Source organism: Podarcis tiliguerta (assembly GCF_965153285.1).
Source record: "Podarcis tiliguerta genome assembly, chromosome: 7".
NCBI lineage: Eukaryota > Metazoa > Chordata > Lepidosauria > Squamata > Lacertidae > Podarcis > Podarcis tiliguerta.
Window position 1 is genome coordinate 31,254,453 of NC_139540.1, and position 26,523 is coordinate 31,280,975.

The 26,523-nt window shown below is 42.8% G+C and overlaps 1 protein-coding gene across 4 annotated transcripts in view; it reads right to left on the reverse strand.

Annotated features, from left to right (window-relative positions):
- HNF4G (hepatocyte nuclear factor 4 gamma) overlaps nt 1–26,268 on the reverse strand; it is a 69,563-nt gene extending 43,295 nt beyond the window's left edge. For 2 of the 4 annotated variants that reach the window (XM_083451238.1, XM_083451240.1), the window contains exon 1: nt 26,012–26,268. The gene's annotated coding sequence lies outside the window, so the exon portion shown is untranslated. The remainder of the gene's footprint in view (nt 1–26,011) is intronic. The other 2 variants (XM_083451241.1, XM_083451239.1) reach the window with 2 other exon arrangements.
- Nucleotides 26,269–26,523: the final 255 nt, after the last annotated feature.

Sequence of the window (26,523 nt, forward strand, 5' to 3'; positions counted from 1 at the left end):
AGAACAGGATACTGGACTAGAGGAATGACTGGCCTGATCCAGCAAGCTCATGTTCTTACTTACGTTCTTATTAGCTTTCTCCGTCCTTGGTTTTTTCCAGCCTTCATGGGATTTGTTGCCATGTGACAAATCATAGCTAAAATATTGTAGTATCTCGTTCTGTCGCATCCCTGCACAATTTTTGAACCACCAAGCTGAGCACAGCCCCACTATACCAAAGTTTGTGGGCCTGCCATTTGCTTAGCACTACTTCTGGGCTATACAATCAGGGACACACAAAATCTAAAGGGGGGAAACGTTGTTTGTGTCTCCTGATTTCCTTCTACTAGGAAGAAAGGGGGGGCGGTTATGTCCTAAAATATAACCTGTAAAGCTTTGAAAGGGGAAAAGAGACAAAAGGTCTCTTCTGTGCTGACATACCACAGATGAGAGTGGGGGGTGGGGTGACTGTTTTTTCAAAGGATTGTAATCAGAGACAGCAGGTATTTGATCCAACCATCTCAGATCTCGGAGACGGCGACACGTGCTCTGCTTCCAGAGCTACATCCCTCTGCCCTGTGGTGCCCCAGCCAAACTGGGCAAACATAGCCAGAGGTCTAAAGATCTCTGTATAGGTCATGAACCTACGAGGCTACAGGAATTGTTGAAATGAATACTCTGTGTTCCAGATGCTGTGAGTCAAGATTCCCCATGCTGTTCTCAAGCTAGAAATGCCTGCTTCTAATCCCAATGACTTTAGAAGCAACGATGAATCTCTCTCATTGCCTCTGCCCTTTTTCCATTTCAAAGCATAGCATCTGATTCAACAATAACCATAAATGACTGCTTGTAATTATATGGCCCACATCAACTGCAGCCCTGTATAGGTAAGAAGCACCACAACATAGCAGGGAGTGGGTTGGCCTGTTGGCCTCTGATCATGAACGCAGCATCCTTGTACATCAGAGTGGAGGTTTCCTTCTCTGACGTCACTCTTACCATTTTCTCCCCTTCAGCTTTCCTTGCCTTACATTCTTCAGAGCTTTCCAACAGAAAGCAATAGTTGGAAACTCTTGATAACCATGCAAACTGGGACTTGTCTGGATAACACTGACCCTGCAGTGGTGGTGAAAAATGGTTTGGCTGACATTCTAATGTGAATTTACCTAATTTGCAACTTCTGAAACAAAATAGACCCCTGAAAAAAGGAAACTCCACATCAGCAGAGTGATCACTTGCTTGGAAGCAGTTAATTGGCAGAAAAGGAAGCCTCCTTCCAATCCACACACAGCCTGCAGCAAACCCAGGGGTGGGGGGGGGGTTGATTGTTCTGTGATAAACTCAGCTAGCTGTGACCATGAGATCTGGCTTATTTCACTAGAATTCCTGGACCATCTATCACACTCTTTTCCTTAGTAAACACATGAAAAAGTATTAATAGTTGCTGAGGACTGGTGATTACCATAGGTGCAAGGAGAAATGTTTAATTTGTCTTCGTTTAGATTGGCACTTCATGGTAGATTGCAGTGATTTTAATGGAACACCTTTCTTCATTCACAAGGACTGCAATCCACATAAAGCTAGCTCAAACCCTATTAAGCCAATTAGTTCATCATGCAAGCCTGATCTTTACCACGCAGCATTCTTTACTCCCACATTGCAGCTGAGAGCTGTAAATTATTTCAGCGGCATTTCTGACCTGCAGTGGATTTTATCCAAAGTACTTAGGATCAGGCTCTATATTGGGCAGCTGTTACTACTGAGAAACTGCAGAATAATTTTGGTTTCCGAAACAGTTGTTTCCAATCTCTTCTGTGTTTACTCTCATAACAACCTTGTAAAACATGTGTAAAATGGGAGTAATGATGACATGAGGAACAAGGAGTGATGCACAGCACCTTGGTCAAGCTCAGGCAATGAGTCTATGATTCAGAACTCGAATCCAGGACTTCACTTTCCAAATCTCTACTCACTAGATAAGGAGATCAAAGGAAGCATCCTCCCCATCCTCTGTGTTTCAGACCATTTGACTATTCCTCAGGAAAATTTGCATCTCTGGTCAGTAGGGATATCAGGGAATTATTGTAGAAATGGGAGCAGAGATTGCTGGTGTCTCCTTTTCCATCTGATGTCAAACAAAAATCAGTGCAGTGAACAGAATTCTTAGTCACTGTTGTTTTCAGTTTGAAAACAATATGTAATTGATGACTCCCCTCCCCGCATTTGCATAGCTTTTCCTTTGCACTGAAATGAATTGTGCAGAATGTAACGTAATAAATTAACTAAGCAACTTTCCATCACAGTGAGGTGACCAACAGTTTCACCAGAAGCCAAACTGCGGTGCAATGGAAGCATCGCTGCATGTGACAAACAGAGGTCGGAAGATAAATCAATGCCTTCGTACATCCTTACTGGGCAGTCGCTAGTCCTATACGCTGAGTGACTAGTGTTAAGAACAATGAAGTAGACCTATACTACGTGTGTATGCCATAGGCACTTATGCTATAAAAAATGTCAGAAAGCAATTCATTCTCTGTTGGTAACACTGCTCAAGTCAGGAATTATGGTTGGAATGCTAAGCAGTGTTGGGAGATTGCTTTGGCATTACATGCCTGATGGAATGGTCTCCCCTCTCCTCCCTGTGTTGGGGGCAAGCTTGGGGTACACAGAAGGGAAGGGAGGGAAGAAAACCATTGTACTGATTCTCACAAGTTCAACTGTTTAGTTGAATCTGGCTCTATACATTTGCGCAAACACACACACACACATATAAGGGAAAAAACAATCACGATAAATGGTCTTAAAATACACTGGGTTTTGCCATTTATCTTTAGTTATAACCTACATGGATCTCACTCTGAGTCCACCACTGAAATTGTTGAATGACATCTAGACTAGGACTGGGCAAACCAGTTTGCTTCTGTTCCATATTACTTTCATATGCATTCACTCAGTCTATTTCATTCTGTTCCCACATCTATGGCTTATTTTTGTTTGAAAAAGAAAGGGAAATCAACACCCCCCAAAAAATTAAACATATTTGCATATATTTTACTTTCTTTATTTAAAATATGCATTTCACAATGCGTTTTGTCAAAATGTTTCTAAATTATTTTATTTGAAAAACCATGCACTTTAAATGCACTTTGATACTTTTCAAAGCCAAAAATTGCACTCCCACATTTGGAGAAGTGCAAAATCCAATTTTTAGAGATGTTCAGATCTGCAAATTAGCCAGCGAGATGCAAATCAGGTCATTTTGTATGCATCTCAGACATCCTAATGTAGGCTACACTGTCTCTTAATAAAATCTAATTTAATGGCCTAACTTTAGGTAGGTTGTATACCCCCTCCCCCCCCAAAAAAAAGAACTTGACTATGCATCCACAGCTTCCTCTTTTTTATTATTTTTATTATTATTATTATCATCGCCTGAAGCAAATGCAAGATAGAAAACAAAAATTACTGTAGGCCATCATGGTTCTTTCTCCTTGGGAGTACTGTTCCTAATCCAATCTCCCAGATTTATTTTGGAAATATCCACAATGGCGAGAAGGACTGTATTTAAAAATTAAAATAATATACAATTCAATACTGAGCACTTTCACAGCACACGGATCAAAAATGGGTAAATCTTAAAAACAAAAACATTGGCTGTAATAACAGCCTTTCTCCCAAAGGGGCCTCTGTAAGTTTACATTAAAAATAATGGCTGCACAGCACTGAGCATAATAAAAGCATGGAATGGACCGGGTTTCAAACCCACCTCCAATACCATCACTTATCTATGCAAGGTAAATTAGTCTCTCCATCAAATACAGAAAAGCTAGACTCTCTGTGGGAAACATTTACTTTCCTGCATACTTCTTCCACCGCATATATTTCGTGAGCTCTTACACACCTAATCTAATAACCATTAGTAGGACAATAAAATGGCATAAAGTGAAGGGAAGGGCACTAAAGTAATCCTATCCCAACCTGTTTATTTAGCCGTGCTTCTTAATGACAGACCTTCGTACCAGGCAATGCCTGTGGCTAAGGAGAGCATCACACAACCAGTTTTCCCACACCCACCTCAGCCCAGAAGTTCTAGAGAGCTCTTCTCTAATGTAGAATCGTTAGAATTCACGTACTTGTCCAGTTCTGCTCAGGGAATTTTGCCGCCTGTACGAGATGCGTCTCCCCACTGCCCACTCCACGTGTAGAAAACTGATCAGACTGGCAACTGAATGTTACTTCAGCACTGGGGACAAGGCAATGTCTTCCACCACACATGTGGTCAGGTAGCTAGCTTGTTGGCTGGGGCAGGCCTTATGGCACACACGTTCTGTTGCTCTCCAGCTTCTACCACCTGAGGTGGCTGATGATCAAGCCATTCCTGGGCACTTTAAAACCATTTTGCCATGTTTCTGACATGAGCCCTTCCCATGGGATCTGGTGTGTCACCTTTGCGCTGCGGGATGGGGCAGTTCTGCTGTGTCTCCCACACAATATGAAGATAATTTGAACAAGGCAATAGCGCAGCATGCAGGGTTGGGGCAGATATGCAAGAAATAGCCATTACCCATAGGATGAAAAGAGGCACTCCTTATTCTACAAAAGCACAGATCAAATACCTGTTCTAAAATGGCAATTGCCACTTCCAGTTTTTTAATATGCATATAAAAATAACATATTTGGGTTTGTTTTTATTTATTTATTAGAAGTCTGCATGTTTAGAATAAACGTTCATTCAATCTAAAACTTTTTAAAAAATCAGGTCAATTAAGTTTTACAGCTCACAGAAAGAAACAATACACATACATTTTACTGGGGTCAATATTTAGATTTGGAGATTATTATTATTATTATGGATTCTTTTAGTTATCTGGATTATGTTCTTATATTTTTATTGCTAAATTTTATTATGAATAGTGTTTAATTTTACTTTATAGTTATTAATATGATATACTTTTATTAGTCTATTGCTTATATGACTATTTGAATTTTGTTATGTTTGCAATAGATAGCTCTATCAAATCTATCTGTGCAAGCTATTTTTCTCCTAATAAGCAGCACAGCAGTATCTCACTGTAGTAGTGAAACTGTTACAATTAGCATGGTAATGATAACTACTGCCACCAGAGGAGCTGGGAGACTGGAAGTGCTCTGCTGAAGAAATGTCCTGACTCCTGTTGTTTTAGCAGAGGATCTGTATTCAAACTTGCTTGAGAAAAGTTTGATCTTAAGGTTTATGGCACCTGTAGGCAATATAGCTCTTTTTATGGCAAAAGGGGGGGGGGCAATAGATCCTAAGCAAACACTGATAAGCTCTCTGTTCTGAGAAGTCTCCACCTACCTAAGTGTCCTGACATTGGAAAGCCCCACAGACTGATAAGGGAAAGCAGCCGAACCTTTCTAAAAAAGAATGTTGTTTCCAGGGCCATCTTAAGTATATCCCGCGCCATGATGCAAATATCCCTCCGGCGCCCCCCCCCCCCTTTCCCAGAGTTGCCAACCTTTTTACGGCACTGCTGGCAGCTTTGCGGGGCTGGAGGAGGCACGCAGCGGCTAGAGGGCAGCTTCTCCAGCAGGCAAGAGGCAGAGGCTCCAGGCACGGTGCTAGGTGGGCAAGGGCAGTGAGCTGATGTCAGGAGGCACCGCACCCAGACTCTGCCTCTTCCCTGGTGTCCTCCAGAACTTGGCACCCTGGCGCCCCACGCCACTTGCCTCTATGGGCAAGACGCCCCTGGTTGTTTCATATGGTAAAATGAATGACTCAAAATGGAGAAATACTGCAGCTACACAAATATTTTGTACACACATGTGCACCAACACACAATGTGTAAAATGTACCTGGTTACCCTAAACCAGGGTGGTCCAATGCCTATTCCGAGGGCTGCATGCAACCCTTGAGGTCTTTTTGGGTGGCCTTAGTCTGCAGCCATGCAGATCCACCACATACAGTGGTACCTCAGGTTACATATGCTTCAGGTTACATACGCTTCAGGTTACAGACTCCGCTAACCCAGAAATAGTGCTTCAGGTTAAGAACTTTGCTTCAAGATGAGTACAGAAATCGTGCTCGGCGGTGCAGCCGCAGCAGGAGGCCCCATTAGCTAAAGTGGTGCTTCAGGTTAAGAACAGTTTCAGGTTAAGAACGAACCTCCGGAACGAATTAAGTACTTAACCCGAGGTACCACTGTAGTATGTGCTTCTGTTCAAGGGAACTGAGGTGATTTGGATGGCTGCTATGACACCAAGATGACACAGTCACAACCATTCTCACACATAAAGTCAGCCGTACTCAGTTATACAAGCCACCGGATGACCCTGCGCCAGTCACACTGTCACTCAGGCCTTTGCAGGGCTGTTGTGAAGCTATAATAGGGAAGGGGAAAGGACCCTTAAATATTGTATATTGAGCTCCTTGGAAGTAAAGCTGAATTGTATATAAACGACACATAACACGCCACCTCTTTGGGAAGCTTAATACAGTATGTTTGTCTAGCTTTTGTTAACATGATGCCCTCCAGATGCTTGGGACTACAACTCCCATAAGCCCTAGCAAACACCAAGAGGGATACCAAACCATTTAGGGCTTTATAGGCTGACAGAAGTATCTTAAAATAGGCCCTGTAACGAACCAGCAACCAGTGTAGTTCTTTCAAGACAGGTGTAATGTGTGTCCAGCCAGTGGGACCTACCAGTATCATGGCTGCTGGGTTTTGCACCAGTTTCCACCCTGTCCTCAAGAAGATCCTCACAGAGAGCTAATGTCACAGAAAAACAAAGGGGGAAATAACAGGAAGAGAGAAGTAGCCAATTGAGGAGTGGGAAATTAGCAACACCCTTGCCTGTCTGAGGCAAAATAATCCCTTGTGCCTGTTTGCTGTTTGGAGAATAACGTTATGGAGAAATGATACAGAGTGATTAAAAAATGCAGATAGAGATGATCTATGTCAATACTTTAGCCATCTATTTCTGATTGTTTGCAAACACAATTGCAAAGTAATAGTAACGTTATCTGTGAGCATAATCAGAATGAGAGGTTTCTTTCATTTTAGCAAGTTTTTCTAGAATATAAGCATATGAAGAACAAACCCTGGCTCAGGTTAAATCCAGTTCGGATATCTATCTCTCTTACACACAAGCACACATACCTCCTCTCATTTCCCTGCAAACCTAGTTATTTTATCTACCTCAACAAACAAGCTACTCTACCTTGTCATTTCAATTTTCACATATTTTCTGTTTGTGTATTAGTTCTATGATTCAACGAAATCTCATCTCAACCCACTGCCATAAGCAACTGTCTGGAACAAAGCTCTTTCTCAAATTCAATCTCAAACAAAATGAAAAGAAGCAGGGAGGGGGGAGAGAAGGCAAAGGGGGGGGGGGAGAAAGTGGACCACAACCAATCCTATGAGTCCCATTCTCACAGGTTCGGCAAATTCTTTTTTATTCATCAACAGAGCTGAGCTTGAAGAGGCGGCTACTTCTGCTGCTGCAGAGTTAACAACAAAAGGATTAAACAAAATAAGATCTTCCAAGAAAGCCTGTGTGTGAGTGTGTGCTTATGTGTGTGTTGGTTGTTAACTCAGCACACAGCTAAACACAGTAACTTTCTACTAAATACCCAAACATGTTTTATCTATCTATCTATCTATCTATCTATCTATCTATCTATCTATCTATCATCTACACACACACACAAATATTCTCCCTTAGGGAAAGTGTCTTCAGTTATGTGTATGTTAGACATCTCCTGAAGGCATACCTTGGTGCTTAAGCTTTCCCAGCACTGTAATGCTGGGCCCTATACCTTTTGTACAGCTTGATGCTGTTTTTATTCATATTATAAATTTTATACTGGCAATTTCATTGTCTTTTGACACGCGTTGCTTATAGATTGTTTCAATAATAAGCAGTCTAGAATTTATTTTTCTAAATAAATGAAATGAATAATAAAAAGAAATCTCCCAGTCCCACTCAAGTCTTGTTTCAATAATAAGATCTATTTATAAATAAATAACAGGAAATATCCCAGCCTCTCCCAAGTCTTATCTATAGCTTCCCCCTTGATGTCTGCAGGTCCAATAAAGATGTCCTCATTAGGGTCAAACTATATGTGACATTTGTCAGATGCTTTGCTCTTGCATAGTTGATATTCTAATAAAATAACCAATAGCCAGGAAATGGGAGAAGTGGGCTCTACCCCTTTGCCCCCAGTGCAGTCCCAACTGGAATCTTCCTTCCTCATCTATTCACCTTGGCAGGGGGCAGCTCCCATTGCCACCTCTAGCATAACACTCTCTTCCCTCCCATTTTAGCTCTATGAGGAGCCATAAAAAAAACCAGGCCGCACAGGGTCCAAATCTCACATAGTTCTGCCTGTGATGAGACTTCAGAATCCTTACTGTAAAAGGAAAAGTCATTGTGCCACCTTAGTCTGTAGTCTCTCACATAACCCCAGAGTCCCACTATGTCCTTTCACTACAGATTGGGTGAACACAGCACCCGTTCCTTTCTCCATGGAAAAAATGTTGCCTTTGTTTCTTTTCTCTTCTAAAGGTTTCCTGGAGCTATTTACAAATGGCACACCAGACTTACTATACAAAGGAATGTCCTTTGATCACCTTTAAAGCACTACTGTCTGAGTTTAGGGTAAAGAAAGTGTTGTGGTTGTCTGAGAAATTGTTTTGTGCCAATTTCCTGCCTTTACAGAATCCATCGCTGCATAAATGAATAACTGAGGGAGGCTTGGGATAGTTTTACTAATGAAAACCGAAACAAACAAGCATTATCTATTAGAAGTTGAATAAAAATAATTGCTTGTAGGAACACACACACACAGTGATCATTACCAATTGTTCATAGATAGGATGATTATTCTTAGCAGAATTCTCAGTAAACTCATTAGAAACTTTGTTTTACATTTGATGTCAAGACATTTCAAATGTTCCGAGTTTGTAAAGGTTTCTCTACATTGTACTAGCCTGTACCATGAATTATTTGCTAGACAGGCATTCCTGCACTAGCTCATTCCTCCCTCCCAAAAGTGCATAAGATCATTTTGAAATTACAGCAATTACTCACATGGATAATATGAGGGGAGAAATATTTAAATGGGTTTTTAGTTTCTACTAATACAATTTAGCCTCTGTAAATAAGGAAGACGATATACCATCAAGTCATCCATCAGTTGTTTGCAAACCACCCGGAAAAGCTTTCTGGACCACAATGTGAAAACCTCTGATCTATTTATTCTGTAAATGTGTGCGTCGAGAGACCACCAGGCACATACGCAGTTATCAAGATGCTGTGTGACGGGAAAAATAAAAATAAACATACTAATGACACTGTATAACAGTATGTGGGTAAGGCATTTTACCCTTAAATTACATTACTAATGAGGTATATAAAGTGGCTCTAAATGGATTTAGGTCAAGCTGTAAGGCTGCCCTTTAGCAGCTTATCGATTTTCAACAGTGATCTAGAATGTCATATCCCAATAACAGAATTAAATGCTTCTCGTCAGCATGGGGAGATAGGCTACTGACAATCCCATCTCACACATCAGATTTCCATCCGGCTATGGATAATCCAAAATTCTTCAAATAACACACACACACACACACACATTCCTTGGCTGCATCAGAAAACACTAAGATAATGCTGCAGGGGTTGTCATGGATGAAAGGACAACTTCCTGTAGGAAATTGATGTTATGCAACTCCTTTCAGAGAGTGTAAAGACAAGGGGCTTGTTTTAACAAGTCAGTGTTGAAGAATTAGAAATGAGCTGGAAACTACCAGATAGCGTTATAATACAAACTGCTTCCTGCATCCGAGTGAATCATTTTGCGCTGAATTTGGATTTGTGACAACAACCTCTTCCTTGACAGCTTCAGCAGTGATGCAGCAACAGCATTTACTGCTTAGAAGCATAAAAGCACCCAGAGATTGAGGGTGGCTCATAGATCATGTGGTCCATCCCCTATTTGAAGCAGGAAATCAAACGAGCGAAAACATCACTAACAGATAGCTGCCCAGCTTCTGCTTAGAAACCACCAGGGAGGTTAGAGTCCTCAGCCACACTGGTGGGTATTTGGTTCTATTGTCAAAGTGTTCTTACCATCAAAACATTTTGCCTAATATTGCACCCAAGCCTTCCTTCTTGTACCTTAAGTCTATTAGATCCAGACCTGTCCTGTTGGGTAGTATAAGGCCACATTTGTAAGAAATTGATAGTTTAGTGTGGTGGCACCTACACTTTGGAACTCCCTGCCTACTGAGATCAAGAAGGTGCCCTCACTGTCCAGCATCCTTGTCCTCACAGTGCCCAACCAGATTGCTTATGGGATGCTCCCAAAGCAGGACCTGTGCACTCTTCTCATCCAGCTAGAACCACTGGGAAGCTCCATCCCAAAGTTTATGCTTCTATCCAGTCTTCCACTCAAGAATGCAGCTAGAACCTCTGGAGATCTGCTGGCCCCCTCTGGAGGAGGAAGGAGGGAGTCAGCTGTAACTCACCTAGCCTGGCAAGAAGTCTCTTCTTCCTCTGAACTGTATTTACTCATGTAATGCTCATTTGTTTGTTTATACACAAGCACAGAGCAAAATGAAAGTGAAGCCTAGGTTATTTGTTGGGGGAGGGTTCATTTGTTAATCGGCTTCTCTCCCATGCCCAGCAAAATGTTCTGTATTCTGTTGTAAGGCCACAGCTCTCTGTTGCTTGAGCACAGCTTGCTGTAGAAAAGAGGTGTGTAAATAAACTGAATTAAATAAGAATATCATAATGTTTGTAAAAGAAGAAGAAGAGTTTGGATTTGATATCCCACTTTATCACTCCCCTTCAGGAGTCTCAAAGCGGCTAACATTCTCCTTTCCCTTCCTCCCCCACAACAAAAACTCTGTGAGGTGAGTGGGGCTGAGAGACTTCAAAGAAGTGTGAGTAGCCCAAGGTCACCCAGCTGCTGCATGTGGAGGAGCGGAGACGCGAACCCGGTTCCCCAGATTACGAGACTACTGCTCTTAACCGCTCTTAACCACTACACCACACTGGTAGCCGGAAGGTGACTATTTAGATACTTTCCAACTGCATGTTTGTTGTCCAAAACATAATACAGCCGTACATTGATTCTTGAATGGAATCCATTCCGGAAGTCCATTCGACTTCCGAAAATGTTTGAAAACCAAGGTGCAGCTTTCAAGTGGTTGCAGGAGCTTCCTGCACTCAATCGGAAGCCTTGGAAACCACATCAGACGTTTGGCTTCCAAAAAACATTCACAAACTGGAACACTTGCTTCCAGGTTTGTGACATTGAGCCAAAATGTTTGAGTCACAAGGCATTCCAGAACCAAGGTATGACTGTGGGAATAGATATTTAGACAACGGAGTACTCTAGTTGGTTTCACTTTTCAGTCCTATTAGTCTCTCCCTCCCTCCCTTCCCACCCCCCCCCCCGGTGTATGTGTGTGTGTATTTTAGGTTTCCAGTCACAAAGACTAGTCAGTTTCACTTATTTGATTCCAGTTACCGATGGACTGGAGCCCAGAGAAGATTAGACAGATTCCTAACTGCTTAACAGCACAGAACAATGGAACAACATAACATAAACATTCAACACTGAGTTTTGTAAGAAGTTGGGATCCATTTGTGGGCCTCTCAGCCAAGTTTCTCAAAGATACAAAGCACCCACGTTTCAAAATGTGCTTTTAACCATTTTACCTGCACCAAAGAGAACAAGAACTGGCAGATTTGGCCATCAGATTAAGATGCAAGGCCTCTGTCTTCAGTGTGATTTAATACAAAATACTATGCAGCATTTCAACTGGCTCTCTGCTTCCTTAAGAATAAAATTTCACAAACAAGGAAGCCTTGCCAGCAATAAATGGGCAGGCAATGGACAGTGTCAACTAGTAATTTCCAGACTTAAAATAAAAAAAAAATAGGATGGCCCACGTTAGGATGGACAATAGATGCCACCTTCAGTGCTCTGGGGAAAAGTATCACAGAAATTTCAGTATCCATAGATTGTAGCCTTATCCTATGACCATTCTGACAAACATATTTTGCTTCAAACCCCTGCAAAACCTGTTTGACAACAGGTGGTGGCAACAGGACAAAAGAAATGCATCTAAACCTGAAGGGAAATTATATCTCCACTTTACACTCTTTTTTTAAAAAAGGGCTTTATCCAACTAAGTTATATTCAGGGTAGAACTTAAGAGATAAGCTAGTCATGTTTATTAATTTCAATAGGTCCGATTTGAGTAGGATTAGTATTGGCTACAGCCCAATATTTTGGCTTTCCTTGGGACTTTATTCTATATTCTGTCCTTAAAAGGCAACTTCCCTATAGATCCTCTTTACAACCAACTTCCTGCAGCACAGCAATAATCTTTTCTTTCTACATTTTACAGACTAATGGTAATATGAAGACCTTGATCAGGTACAAAATAAGCTTCTTCTTTGGCAATCAGTCATAGCCAAATTAGATTGTCTTCCATGAACACGGTCTTAACAGTGAGTCCATAAGTGTCTGTGGAGGCCAATTCTGGATTCTGAAAGTCTTTAGACATAGGTTAAACATAGGTTTCTGGGCAGGAGTTGATCAAGGTGAGGGTTTGCCAAATGCGCCTTCCTCTTAGTACGTTTCTCCCTTTCGTCCTGAGTTTGAGCATCTTCAAAGTCCATGAAACCTTTGGTAAAGGCTGTTCTCCAATTGGAGCGCTCACAAGCCACTGTTTCCCACTTGTTGGTGTTTATCCTACTTTTTTTTTTAGATTTTTTAGATTTGCCTTAAGAAAGTCTTTAAACCTCTTTTGTTGACCACCGGCATTACACATTTCCATTTTTAAGTTTGGAATACAGTAGTTGCTTTGGATGAAGATAATCAGGTAACCGAAGATGACGAATCCAATGAAGCTGATGTTGAAAAATCATTGCCTCAGCACTGATCTTTACTTCTTCCAGTACATTGGCATTAGTTTGCCTGTCTTCCCAAGTGATATGTAGAATTTTTCAGAGACACAATTGATGGAAGCTTTAAAGGAGCTGGAGATGGCGTTTATAAGTGGTCCACGTTTCACAAGCGTACATTGAGGTCAGGAGTACAATAGCTTTGTAAACAAGCATTTTGGTTTCCCTGCAAATGCCCTGGTCCTCAAACAGTCTGCAGTTCAATTGGGAGAGTGTCGGTTAAGTGCAGGATCCCTTGAGCTTTTATTCACCAGGTTCTATGGTTCTTCTTTGAACCTCAGCCTTAGCATTGGCATATGTTTCTTTCTTAGTGGTGAAGTTTCTATCTCTTTGCCAGATCTGAAAGCCTTCCTTTTCTTGTCAATAATGCAGTCAATCTCACTATCATTCTCATCAAACCAGTCCTGGTGTTTCTTGGTTTGGTATCTAATAGTATGTTTGCAGGCTGCAATAATGGATGTTCTTAGCTTGGTCCAGTGTTTCTCACTGTTATCAGGGAACTCTGAAAGCAGATGGTGCTTAAGAGTTGTTTGGAAGCAATCCCTCTTAATGGGATCTTGAAGGGCTTGAGCATGGGTAGGCAAACTAAGGCCCAGGGGCCAGATCTGGCCCAATCACCTTCTAAATCCGGCCCACAGATGGTCCAGGAATCAGCATGTTTTTACATGAGTAGAATGTGTCCTTTTTTAAAAAAAATGCATCTCTGGGTTATTTGTGGGTCATAGGAATTCGTTCATTATTTTTTTTCAAAATATAGTCCGTCCCCCCACAAGGTCTGAGGGACAGTGGACCGCCCCCCTGCTGAAAAAGTTTGCTGGCTTGAGTGTTCATTTTGCGCCTTAGTTTCCTTCCTTGAAACCTGCATTGAGGTATAATCTTGATAGCCACCGTGGTACGTATTGATTGGTGATTTGTCCAGCAGTCGTCAGCACTTGTCATAGCTCTGGTAAGGAGCACATCACAGCGATCTTCAACTCAAACAATTACATAGTCTAAGAGGTGTCAGTGGTTCAACAGAGGGTGCCCCCATGATGTTTTAAATTTATCTTTTGGTCGAAAGAGTGTGTTGGTAATAACAAGGTTGTGCACTGCACATATAGTCAAAAGTAAGATTCTATTCTGGTTGCTGTTGCCAATTCCTTCTTTCCCAATAGTTCCACAGATTGAAATCTCACCCAACTCTTGCATTAAAATCACCCAGGAGGATAATGTTATCCTCCTTAGGCATCTCTGATAGGATGGCATCCAGCTGAGAATTAAAAAATTATTGAATGTCTTCAATGGCATCCAATGTTGGTGCACAAGCACTTAAAATAGTAGCCTGTTAGTTTTTGGTGAGTTTTATTCGAAGGGTTGAAAGTCGCTCATTAATGCCAGTAGGGACTTCTGACAAGAGCTTCACAAGATCGCTTTTGATAGCAAAGCCTACTCCATGTTCTTGTTCAGGTGAGACTTTCCCACTACCACAAGAAGGTGATGATCCAGTGAGTGAGACAAAATAAGCATGTGCTTTAGGAATGGGGAGAGCTTGGTTTGCATTTTAATGCAAGCAAACCTAATTTGCACCACCTGAAACTTAATATGAACTTAAACGCAGCTAGCTATCCTTTGAAATTCATACTTCTTTAAAACTTGTGATGCAGTTGTCCAACCAAGTGAAGAGGAATGCAAGTAAAAAGGGGGGAAGTGTGCAAACCTGTATATTTTAGTGAATATAACATACAAAATGCATTAAGGGAATATCACAAGAATATGCTCTTAGGCAAAATTACATACAGAAATGTGCACAAAAATACAGAATGGATTTTCATAAGGATATTTTAAAATAAATAAATCTCAAACTGATGCAGAAATGGGGAGATCTGGAAACTGGGGGAATAAGAAACTGAAAGAAGCCAACACTGACAGATACATCCATTCCTAAGATGCTCTGCTAGTTGTGAAGGGTGCACAATGTCCTCACCCCGTCCCGTTCCAAATACAGAAGCTGCAGAAGCTCTCACTATCAATGGCTCTGGCTCCACTACTATTGGTCTCTCTGCCTTCCGCCCTACCAATCCCAATGACCACCAACAACCAGTGAAAAATTCACATGTGCTCTTTAATGCACAAGTGCTTACAATAATGTTGATTCTATCACCATAACCTTAAGAATGAAGAGGAGAAGGAGTGAGAAATTAAAATTGTATTTTAAAGTTTGTAAAGCCACTCTGAGGCCCTAAGAGTTGAAAAGGGAGATATAAATCCAATAATAAATAAAATGCAGAGGCACAATCCTAAATTTCACAAGGATTAATAGGATTTCAGTGCATAACTTTCTCTGGATTTTGCCCAATGATGTTTGCTTATGGCACAGTGTGGACAGAACCAAACCTGGATGATAAATTTCACCTGTTGTATTCTGGCACATTCAGTTTTACTGGTGAAACTAACACTAGCACAATAGGTGATATGCACATTTTTTAAAGGTAAGACATACACTTATTACAATGCCTGAAAATGTGATCACTGTAAAAGGGGTACATATAATTTCTTAACTGGTGTCGTATCATAAACAAGGCTTTTCTGTTATTGAATATGCTTAGAATATATGGAAGGGGAACAAAGATAACCAATTGGTTTATGTGCCTGGAGATAAAGCAGGAAAAGGGAGCCTGTTTCTTTGTTTCCTATTAGAGCTCTAGTGATCCTTAGGCCCCCAAAACTGTTGCAAGCACTACATAGCAATCCGTTCCTCTTACTTACAGAGTAGTGAGACATGGAGTCTGGTCTAAAGTTCCCTCCACTCTTTCTCCCGAGGAGTTACAAAGGGCAGGCAGCTAGCCCATAGTATTTTAAAATCTCAAGGGCTGCCATGTCATGTTGTGAAGTAAATCTCATACAATTCATCACCCAAGTTGGAGGAAAATAGTTCGAAGCTCAAAAATAATGAATTCTGTCATTTCCAATAGAAGTGTGAAGGGAGAATTATGAATGAACCTTTTAAAAATACGTGTGTGGAGGGAGATTGCCCTTCTATGAAATGAAAGCAGCACGCCTGTGCTTAAATGGCCCAATCCTGAAACCAAGACCTTTCGCTTTCAATTAACTTAAATTGACAATTGCAAAAGGTTTGAAAATGTAGCCCAGCTCTTTCAGTTTGATAGATTTCAGCTTTGACATTATACGTGTTATTCCAACCTGAATTTAACATATATATATATATATATATATATGCAGGTTTTGGTGTCCTCGGGTGTCTTCCCGTGTAAAAGTTGGGGTGTCTAGGCGACGTTTCGACGAGGTCTCACTCGTCATCTTCAGGCTGGTGCTTTCGGCTTCTTGTTACTGGAACAGAGCAGGATCTTAGTGTTTGAGTTCCTATAAATACTGTTGAGGAGGTGTGGTGTATAGCCTCCAATGTTCTGGGCAGAGAGGAGGTTCCCAGGCTAGTGTGCCTTTTCTTCTTTTGTTCCTTAATTACTTGAGGGATATCTTGAGTGATTTCTTGAGTGATTTCCTGAATCCCACTTAGGTGGGTCATTAGGTGTGGATTAGTTGCTAAAGCCTTCGTGTCTTGAACTCTTGAACTTTGTGAAGAGTTTTTCTGAGAAGATGGCTGTACTGCACTTGGTTGTGCTCTGGCTTGGCTTCGTGTATAGGGGCGAGCTGTGGTTTTGTGGCCTGTGCCAGCCAGATCTGTGTAGGGATTGCAGGGGGGTGCAGCATCCGGAGGTGCCACCCTGGTTTGGCTACTGGATGGTGTCTGTAATTTATCTGTGGAGAGGGTCTGGGTTTGGGTCTGGTGTGGTTGATTGGTGATGGCGTTCTGTGTGCCTCTGGATCTGGTGTCAGATTTTGTGGGGAGGGCTAATTTCCAGATGTCTGGCAAGCGGGATGTGTCGTCACGCTTGTTCATGTTGTGAGGGTGTTTCTCTATCTCGATGGCTTCCATGATTATTCTCTTGTGGTGATGTTCCATGTTAAAGAGCAATTTGGAATCTTCAAAATTAATTTCGTGTCCTGTTTCTTTCATGTGTTGGAAAAGAGAGGAAGTTTTTTCTTCTTTTTTGACGGCATTCTTGTGTTCTGCGATACGTGCATTTATTCGTCTGTTTGTTTGTCCAATGTACGTGGCTGGGCAGACTTTGCAGGGTATTTCATAGACCCCTTGGTTTTCCAACTGAATTTTATCCTTGGGGTTTCTGAGGATATTGGCTATTTTTTGGTTGGTGCAAAAGGCTGTTTTGATATTGTGTTTATGGAGGATTTTGCTAATTTTATCTGTAGTGCCCTTGATATAAGGAAGGAGGGCTATGCCATTGTTTTCTTCTGTGTCTTGGTTTTTGGGGGGTGTTTCTTTTTGGATTAGCTTCGTAACCCTGTTTTGCTGGTATCCATTGGCAATTAACACATTTGAGAGATTCTGTAACTCAGTTGTCAAGTGGTCTTCGTCAGCCAGGCGTTTGGTTCTGGAGATGAGAGTCTTGGCTACGGAGTTTATTTGTGCAGGGTGGTGGTGTGATTGTGCATGTAAGTAGCGGTTGGTGTGTGTTTTTTTCCGGTAGATAGTGTGTCCTAGGGAGCCATCAGGTTTTTTGTAGATTAGGACGTCAAGGAAGGGAAGTTGGTTGTTGGCTTCTATTTCCATAGTGAATTGTATTTTGGGGTGTAGGCTGTTGAGATGTGTGAGGAAGCTATCCAGTTTTTCCTTCCCGTGTGGCCAAATTACAAAGGTATCGTCAACATATCTGAGCCAAAGTTTGGGTTTGTGTTCTGACTTGTCTAAAGCATTGGTTTCAAAGTGTTCCATGTACAGGTTAGCGATGACCGGTGAGAGGGGTGATCCCATAGGTGCTCCTTCTATCTGTTTGTATCTTTGTCCATTGTGGATGAAGTACGTGTTGGTTAGGCAGTGGTTGGTCAGGTCCAAGATGTATTCGGGGGGATTGTATTTGTTTTGAATGGCTGTCAAGGCTTCATTAATGGGCACTTGTGTGAAGAGAGATACAACATCGAAGCTCACCAGTAGGTCATTGGGTTGTAGGTTTTGCTTCTTTATTGTTTCTATGAACTGGAAGGAGTTTGGAACGTGTGAAGAGATGGATTCTGCATAGGGCTGAAGTTGCTTGGCGAGAAATTTAGCGAGATTTTGTAGAGGTGAGCCTATGGAGCTGACTATTGGTCTGAGTGGTGTTCCTTCTTTGTGTATCTTGGGGAGGCCGTAGAGTTTGGGGCATCTGGATGATTTTTCTCTGGGGATGATTCTTAGCTGGATTTCTTCACTGATAGGAGAGGCTTTTATTTTGGATTTGGTGGTTTTTTCCAGATAGGTGGTGGGATCTGTTTTTATAGGTTGGTAGGTAGGGTCTTGGAGTAGATTTGATAGTTTTGCTTGGTAGTCCGATGTGTTCATCACAACAGTGGCTGACGAAGACCACTTGACAACTGAGTTACAGAATCTCTCAAATGTGTTAATTGCCAATGGATACCAGCAAAACAGGGTTACGAAGCTAATCCAAAAAGAAACACCCCCCAAAAACCAAGACACAGAAGAAAACAATGGCATAGCCCTCCTTCCTTATATCAAGGGCACTACAGATAAAATTAGCAAAATCCTCCATAAACACAATATCAAAACAGCCTTTTGCACCAACCAAAAAATAGCCAATATCCTCAGAAACCCCAAGGATAAAATTCAGTTGGAAAACCAAGGGGTCTATGAAATACCCTGCAAAGTCTGCCCAGCCACGTACATTGGACAAACAAACAGACGAATAAATGCACGTATCGCAGAACACAAGAATGCCGTCAAAAAAGAAGAAAAAACTTCCTCTCTTTTCCAACACATGAAAGAAACAGGACACGAAATTAATTTTGAAGATTCCAAATTGCTCTTTAACATGGAACATCACCACAAGAGAATAATCATGGAAGCCATCGAGATAGAGAAACACCCTCACAACATGAACAAGCGTGACGACACATCCCGCTTGCCAGACATCTGGAAATTAGCCCTCCCCACAAAATCTGACACCAGATCCAGAGGCACACAGAACGCCATCACCAATCAACCACACCAGACCCAAACCCAGACCCTCTCCACAGATAAATTACAGACACCATCCAGTAGCCAAACCAGGGTGGCACCTCCGGATGCTGCACCCCCCTGCAATCCCTACACAGATCTGGCTGGCACAGGCCACAAAACCACAGCTCGCCCCTATACACGAAGCCAAGCCAGAGCACAACCAAGTGCAGTACAGCCATCTTCTCAGAAAAACTCTTCACAAAGTTCAAGAGTTCAAGACACGAAGGCTTTAGCAACTAATCCACACCTAATGACCCACCTAAGTGGGATTCAGGAAATCACTCAAGAAATCACTCAAGATATCCCTCAAGTAATTAAGGAACAAAAGAAGAAAAGGCACACTAGCCTGGGAACCTCCTCTCTGCCCAGAACATTGGAGGCTATACACCACACCTCCTCAACAGTATTTATAGGAACTCAAACACTAAGATCCTGCTCTGTTCCAGTAACAAGAAGCCGAAAGCACCAGCCTGAAGATGACGAGTGAGACCTCGTCGAAACGTCGCCTAGACACCCCAACTTTTACACGGGAAGACACCCGAGGACACCAAAACCTGCATTCCTGTACCCGTGAAAATCTACGAAAGCATATATATATATATATATATATATATATGAATGAATATATATGAAAATGCAAAGTGAAAAACCTGATTCAATCAGAGTTGCTGAATTACATTTTAAAATGCCTCTAAAGTGATCCAAAATTTAGCACGATTTTTGTTTTTGATTCAGCCCCTTGCCAATTATTTCAGTTACACCATTACATCTGTGCTAATTTACCATGATAAAGCATTCGCAGTCCAACCCGATGTCTGTTTGCCCAGAATTAAATCTTACAAACTTCAGTGGAACTTATTCCCTCTAAGCTTGCTTCACGTTTCAGCCTTAGCTTCAATAAGATGCAATGCAAATAAAAGTGGTGCAATGTGTGTTCCGTTTCTGGAAGTTGCTGCACGCTATGCTACCAAGATAATTTACTAGGAGAATGCCGTTTCGTAAAAGACCTTATAAAATTCACCTTTGTGATAAGTTGTATCTATCGCCAAAAAATAGCATTCCTTACCTTCAATGGGGCTCTCCATAAGCACTGGAACAATGCAGCTATCAAAAACAATAAATCAGGCAGCAACAAGAACTGGTTCCGTATAACAGATACAGGATATGCAACCCTGCTTACATTTCATGCTTAGCGTCACTGTAATAGGGAATCTCTTAACCTGCTTTTCAACTTAAGTTGGGATGCAAGAAAGGGGTTTTGTACCTCTGATTGGTTCAGTTAAACAAGGCGTCAAAAAGAAATTAATCTTCACATTTATACAATTGTATATGTTCCTATAAAATTACCATTAATACTACTGAAAAATTAAAGTTAAGATCAATGACTCAGGGAATCTTGAAGCAAGGCTCTCGTCATCTGAATCCCTCTCTTTCATTTGCTATTATGTGGCTAGATAAATCATGTGATTTGCTGCCTGCAAGTCTAAAATTGAAATCCTAAGAGTTCTTAACAGACCTACACCCCATGTGACTCAGTGGGACTTAACTTCAGTGTAAAAACTATTTGATCAGCTAGTAAAAGTAAGTTCAGTTGTTATCCATAATGTGATAAACTGTGTGGAAGAAGATACTATTTCTGTACAAACCACTTTTAACTTATAGAGATACTAATGTTTCTTTGTTTGCATAAGATACAAAGAAGAGGCAGGTTTGCATAGGATTTCCACACATAACTTATTTTCAGTACTGCACACAATCATATATTTAGTATCTCTCTGGAATGAACAATTAACAAGTAATTTTATGTAACTATACTGGAAGCACAGGATAAAGGCAAAGAAGTGTTGCTAGAAAGCACTGTTATATTTATACATACTTCATGTCACTAAGCTAAACAGAGAGTCAACATTTTGCAGATTCACTTTCAGGTACTCTGTTCACTTGCAACCAAGTGCAAAGAGTGTTGAGTTTTTGAATGCCTTCCAAATGCTTTGCTTCCTTCTGTCCTGCAGAAGCTGCAATATTCCTCTTATACTTTGGTATAGTGCTTTCAAGTGCTCAAAGCGCTTTACATGCCTCATCTGATTTTGATCCTTACAACAAGGGTGGGGAACCTGTCGCTCTGCGGATCCAGGATGGAAGGAGTTCTCCATCACCACTGCCTTACAACAACCCCATTAAGTAAGTCAGAGTTATTGCCCCCCCCCCATATTGCAGCTGACAAGAGGCCAAGTGCAGTGGCGGAGGAAGCCGCTCAGGCGCCACGCCCAGGGGCGGGGTGAGCTGTCCATAATAATAATAATAATAATAATAAATTTTATTTATACCCCGCCCTCCCCAGCCAAGGCCGGGCTTAAAGCGGCTAACAACCAATAATAAAAACAAGTTGAATGAATACAACTTAAAAACAAGATTAAAATAGAACATTAAAATGCAGCCTCATCACAGGAGGAGAAAGGAAAAAAGAAAGAGGGGGGGGGGAATCAAAATGACTCCAAGCCAAAGGCCAGGCGGAACAACTCTGTCTTACAGGACCTGTGGAAAGAAATCAGATCCTGCAGGGCCCTGGTCTCATGAGGCAGAGCGTTCCACCAGGCTGGAGCCAGTGTTGAAAAAGCCCTGGCTCTGGTTGAGGCTAATCTAACTTCATTAGGGCCCAGGACCTCTAAGGTGTTGCTATTTATGGACCTTAAAGTCCTCCATGGGGCATACTGGGAGAGGCGGTCCCGTAGGTACAAGGATCCTAGGCCATGAAGGGGCGAGGGCGGGGCGAGCTGCCCATAGGGCAGGGCACGCAGCAGAGCCTCCAGAGTCTGCCTGCCTCCTCCCACTCAGCCGCACTACAGCTAGGGGGAAGGCAATGGGTGGACCATTTGGGCAGCGTGAAGCCTGCACACACCAAAGCCACCGCGCCTCTCCCAACGCTTGGGTGTGCTGCAAGCCCCACGGTGACTGCCGTCTGGCATTTTATCACACACACACACCCAGTGGTAACACCTGGGGAGTTCTGCACCCACCGCCCCCCCTTCCTCTGCCCCTGGCTAAGTGAGTGACTTGACTAAGGCCACCTAGGGAACTCATGGCAGAAGCAACATTCAATCTGAGGACTTCCCAATTCAAGACTTTGATCCACTACACCACTCCTATAGAAACAAAGGTGGCGGACTGCAAAGGAGAAAACCAGAAAAGTGGCCTGCAATACAATTTTAGAGATAAATTCTGAGTTGTGGGAGGGGGGACACAATGCAGTGGATTACCCACCCTATTCGCAGTGCTGCTGATTCCTACCAGGCAGGTAGAAACTAGTGGGACAATTTCCCCATCTATTTTAGCTCCTTTTCTGAACTCCTCTTCAGTCTGCATTTTGCCTACCTTATCCAAAAGAGCATCCTTGTTAACCAGATACCCAAGAATATGAAGTCCGCTTCCCAAATATACAACTTTATTAATGCAGAGCGTTGGGGCAATACTAACTTCAAAAAACTGAGGTGTGATATGCCTACTGACACAATTAAAATACATGGCTTCCCCCAAAGAATCCTGAGAACCATAGTTTGCCCCCTCACAGAGCTGCAATTTCAGCGCCCTTAAACTATGGTTCTTAGCAGCGCTGTTTTTCTAGAAAAAGAGGTGCCGGAATTTACCATGAATGCCTCTCTTGTTCTCTTATAATGGCAATGATGCCATGGGAGTGGGGAGGGAGGGGCAGCTGCCCCCCCAATCAATAAAAATCAATAAAAATACATAGCTAACTGAGGTTCTGCCTCCCTCCCCCCAACAAAAGGCCTGCCTCCCCTAGCAAAAATCCTGGCTACGCCCATGAATGGTGCCCACCTCAGAGGTGCTGAAACCAAGTTCCGGCACGTTCCGACTGAAAGAAAGCCTTGGCTAGGAGTCTTTGAGGGAAGTGATGTGTTTTAAAGGCATGTTATGTACACAGCCTTAGAATTTCACAACTGATTTCCCAAAGGTGATAACTTCTACATTAGACACACACCCCACCTAGGATTTCCTCCCACAACAGACTTCTTCCCTGTGGCCTCAGAAATGAAAAGAACATTTACCCAATGGCGAGCTACTCTGCATTTACCCAACAATGAAAGGGAAATAGGATTTATTTCAATAAAACTTAAGGAAAGTTGAGAAAGACGAGGAAGAGTGAGAAGTTTTTTTGTGTGTGTGTGCTCCAGTTGCATGAGCCACTAAAATGAAAGACAACATTCTGAACAAGGCAACTGCATTGGGATCTTGTCCTACACCTGATTTTTTTAATGTGTATGAGGTGAGCCTCAGGCAGAGCTGCCATGCATCTGTGAGACAGGAAGAAAGGGACAGGGAATTGAGTATCAGGCAATGAAAACAGCATTTTTAACTGTGGTTTTTTTTTTCCTTCCTCAAAGCTGCAGAGCAACAGAGGAATCATGGGAAGTATGGAGCAGGTTACAAAAGAGCATTTTAAGTGCTTTCCACCTTAACTCCCTTTACACACACACACACACACACACACACACAAAGGGGAAGAGAAACAGAGAAAGGGATGATCAATAAAATGTTCACAATACTCTCCCCATATCTGGCTTTAACAGAATATTTCATTGTCATGGTTTTCTTTCCTCCTTGTGTATATTGCATAAAATGCAAACATCATACTTTAAGGCTATAATCCTATCCACACATCCCTAACAGTAAACTCCCGTCGAACACAGTATGGCTTATTTCTGAGTAACCGTGCACAGGATTAGGCTGTAAAATGCATCTAGGGCTGCAATTCTATTCCCATTTACCTTGGAATAAGCCCCTTGAACTGAATGGGCACACATCTATGCAGTTGTGCATAGGACACACAGTAATTTATTAGGTACTGCTTACAGCGTTTAACTCTGTGCCAACCGGTGAGCCGATTCCGGGTCATCATAATCAGTTTTGTCAAAGAGGGGATTTGGAAAGCAGGTTCAGCTTTCTCAACATGGCACCACATGCCTGATGAAATTGTGTTTTTGGCTGGAATTAAAACCACATCAAAGCCCTAAGGACTTTGTGGAGCTGGCTAAGAACTAGAAACCAGTCCTAGAAGGTAGGAAAGTTGGGGCCAGCAACCCAAGAAATAACATGGCTGAAAAAGAGTACAGCATAAGGTTGCAGGGTAAAAGAAAAAGAAGAACAGGGTTTCTGCATCTTTAATAGCTGTGCAGAAACTCTGCGGAAACACAGCTATTAAAGATGAAGAAGTCCCATCCATTTGTTGCTATTATTATTATCACCTTTACTTGAATGAGCTTAAGGTGGTGAACACAATTCTCTGTTTCTCCATTTAATCCTCACAGCAACCCGTGAGGGAGGCTAGTCTGAGAGTGACTGGCCCAGGGTCATGCAATGAGCTCCATTGCTGAGTGGAGATTTCAATCCTGGCCTCTCTGGTTCTAGTGCAACACTCTAACCACTACACTGACTGCTACAATAGCTGAAGCATAAAGGCCCGGTAATTGTGATAGAGTCAGGTTCCCAATCCCTGCTCAGGTATGAATCTCATTGAACCCAACCTACCTCACAGGGTTGTTGTGAGGATAAAAGGAAGAACCTATTGTGAGTGTATGCCACTTTGACCTCCTTGGAGGAAAAAGGCAGGATAGAGATGTGATAAAGATGCATTGAGGAAGAGGAGGGTTGAATTTCACTCATTGATTTTGAACTAACCAACCAGATGTGGCAGCACAGAGCTATTGGAGCTTGTTTAAACAAAATAGGCTAGCTAGGAATACTGTGTTCAACAGTGGCATGTGGCCTTGCATGCATGCTTATTGCCACATGAAGCAATGTAAGCTCTGTAGTGGAGAAATCCCTATTCCTGCAAACCTCTCACCTCAAAACGGGGGAGATTATGGGTAGCATTCCCTCTATTAATGAAATCAGGAATTGAGTGTCAAGAGGCCTCATTTTGAGTTATGCATGCTCAGAGCAACCCTGAAGTCTGCACTGGTGAGAGAATTTTTTTAATGTTTGATGTATTACTACGTTTTGATTTGTTGGAAGCCGCCCAGAGTGGCTGGGCAACTCACTCAGATGGGTGGCATATAAATTATTATTATTATTGTTACTTAAACTGAGGGGAAACCACATACACCCCAAAAAACAATCCTGCCCAATGAAGACCGAGTACCCACAGAATGTTGTGTGCTGTCAGTGGGAAACAAAACCAAAATATGGTGCATTGCTGGGTAACTGGGACCCTAAAGTCCTCCTGTTTGATTGTGATTGGAAGCCCCCCCCCCCCCCCCAGCATCTGTTATAGATAACAAACTCTGTCACATCCATAGTGGACCCCCTACCTGTATGGAATCTCTGATTGCCACCAGAAGTCCTCAGAGTTTGTCTTCCAGTGTTGTAATCATGTGATCAACAAGGAAGAAATGTCTCAAGCCACGCCTCTTTGTTGACTATCTGGAGCCACTGGGAGGGGAAGCCTGCTTCTTTGGAGTGCTCCCAGCGCCCACCCAGCAGGAGTTGTGTGTGTGTGGTTTGTCATTGTGGGATGAAAGAAAAACTCTGCATGCTGCAAGAGGTCCACACTTTTCTTTTCTTTTTAAAGAGTCTGTCGTGAGTTTAAAAATCATTTCAATGTTAACTGGGCAAGTAAAACAAGAGCAGAATAGCAACTGGGGAATTACCCTTTGTGGGGGGCAAGGAAGAGAAGTTGCCCCCTCCCCAAATCAAGAGCCCATCCATACGAAGCTCTTTCAGGGGGTCGCACGTGGTGGGCGTGCAGGTTTGCCCACCAGGCAAGGCGGGCACGTGACACACACAACCCCAGATCTCCAGAAGCCATTGCTCTCTCGCTCGCTCTGTGACATCCTCTGCTTTGGCACCGCTCGCCCTCAGCACGCGGAGGAATCTGGCTGCGCGCTGTCCTCGTCTCGTCCCGGCCAGGAAGGGCAGTGCGAGGCAGACGGCGCTGCGCTCGCTCTGCCGGGAGGCGCCAGCGGCACGAATGAAACTTACCTGCCGGGTCGAGTTGCTCCTTGGCCCTCGGGCGGGTCAGCTTAGCGGCGGTTGCCGAGCATCTCCACGCCTCCTCCCGCCCCCAGCGCGCCACTTTCTCGTCTCTCTCCTCCTCCTCCCCTCTTGGGCCCTGGGCTTTTTTCGCTTCGCCCAGCTCCTTCGAGCAGAGATCTATGCCTTGGAGGGGAATCTGTTCACTTTGGCGCAATGGCGACGGGGCGAGAGACGGAGCCCCAGCGGCATCAGATCGATTTACTAAACAAACTGAAACGTGGGTGGGGATGTTAAACAGTAACCAGGAGCCTCGAGGGAAACTGAAAGCGGCCGCCGCAGGGCTACCTTTCCTCGTCGCACGACAGGGCCCGGTTTCCCCGTCCCCTGCAGCTTTCTGGCTTGACCGCTAGAGCTCGGCGCCCGAACGCGCGTTAAGAAAAAAAGGAGGCGAGCGTGCCTCTGAGCGCATGCAGAATGCAATTCTCCCAACCAGCGAATTAGCCAGGGAATTGAAAGGT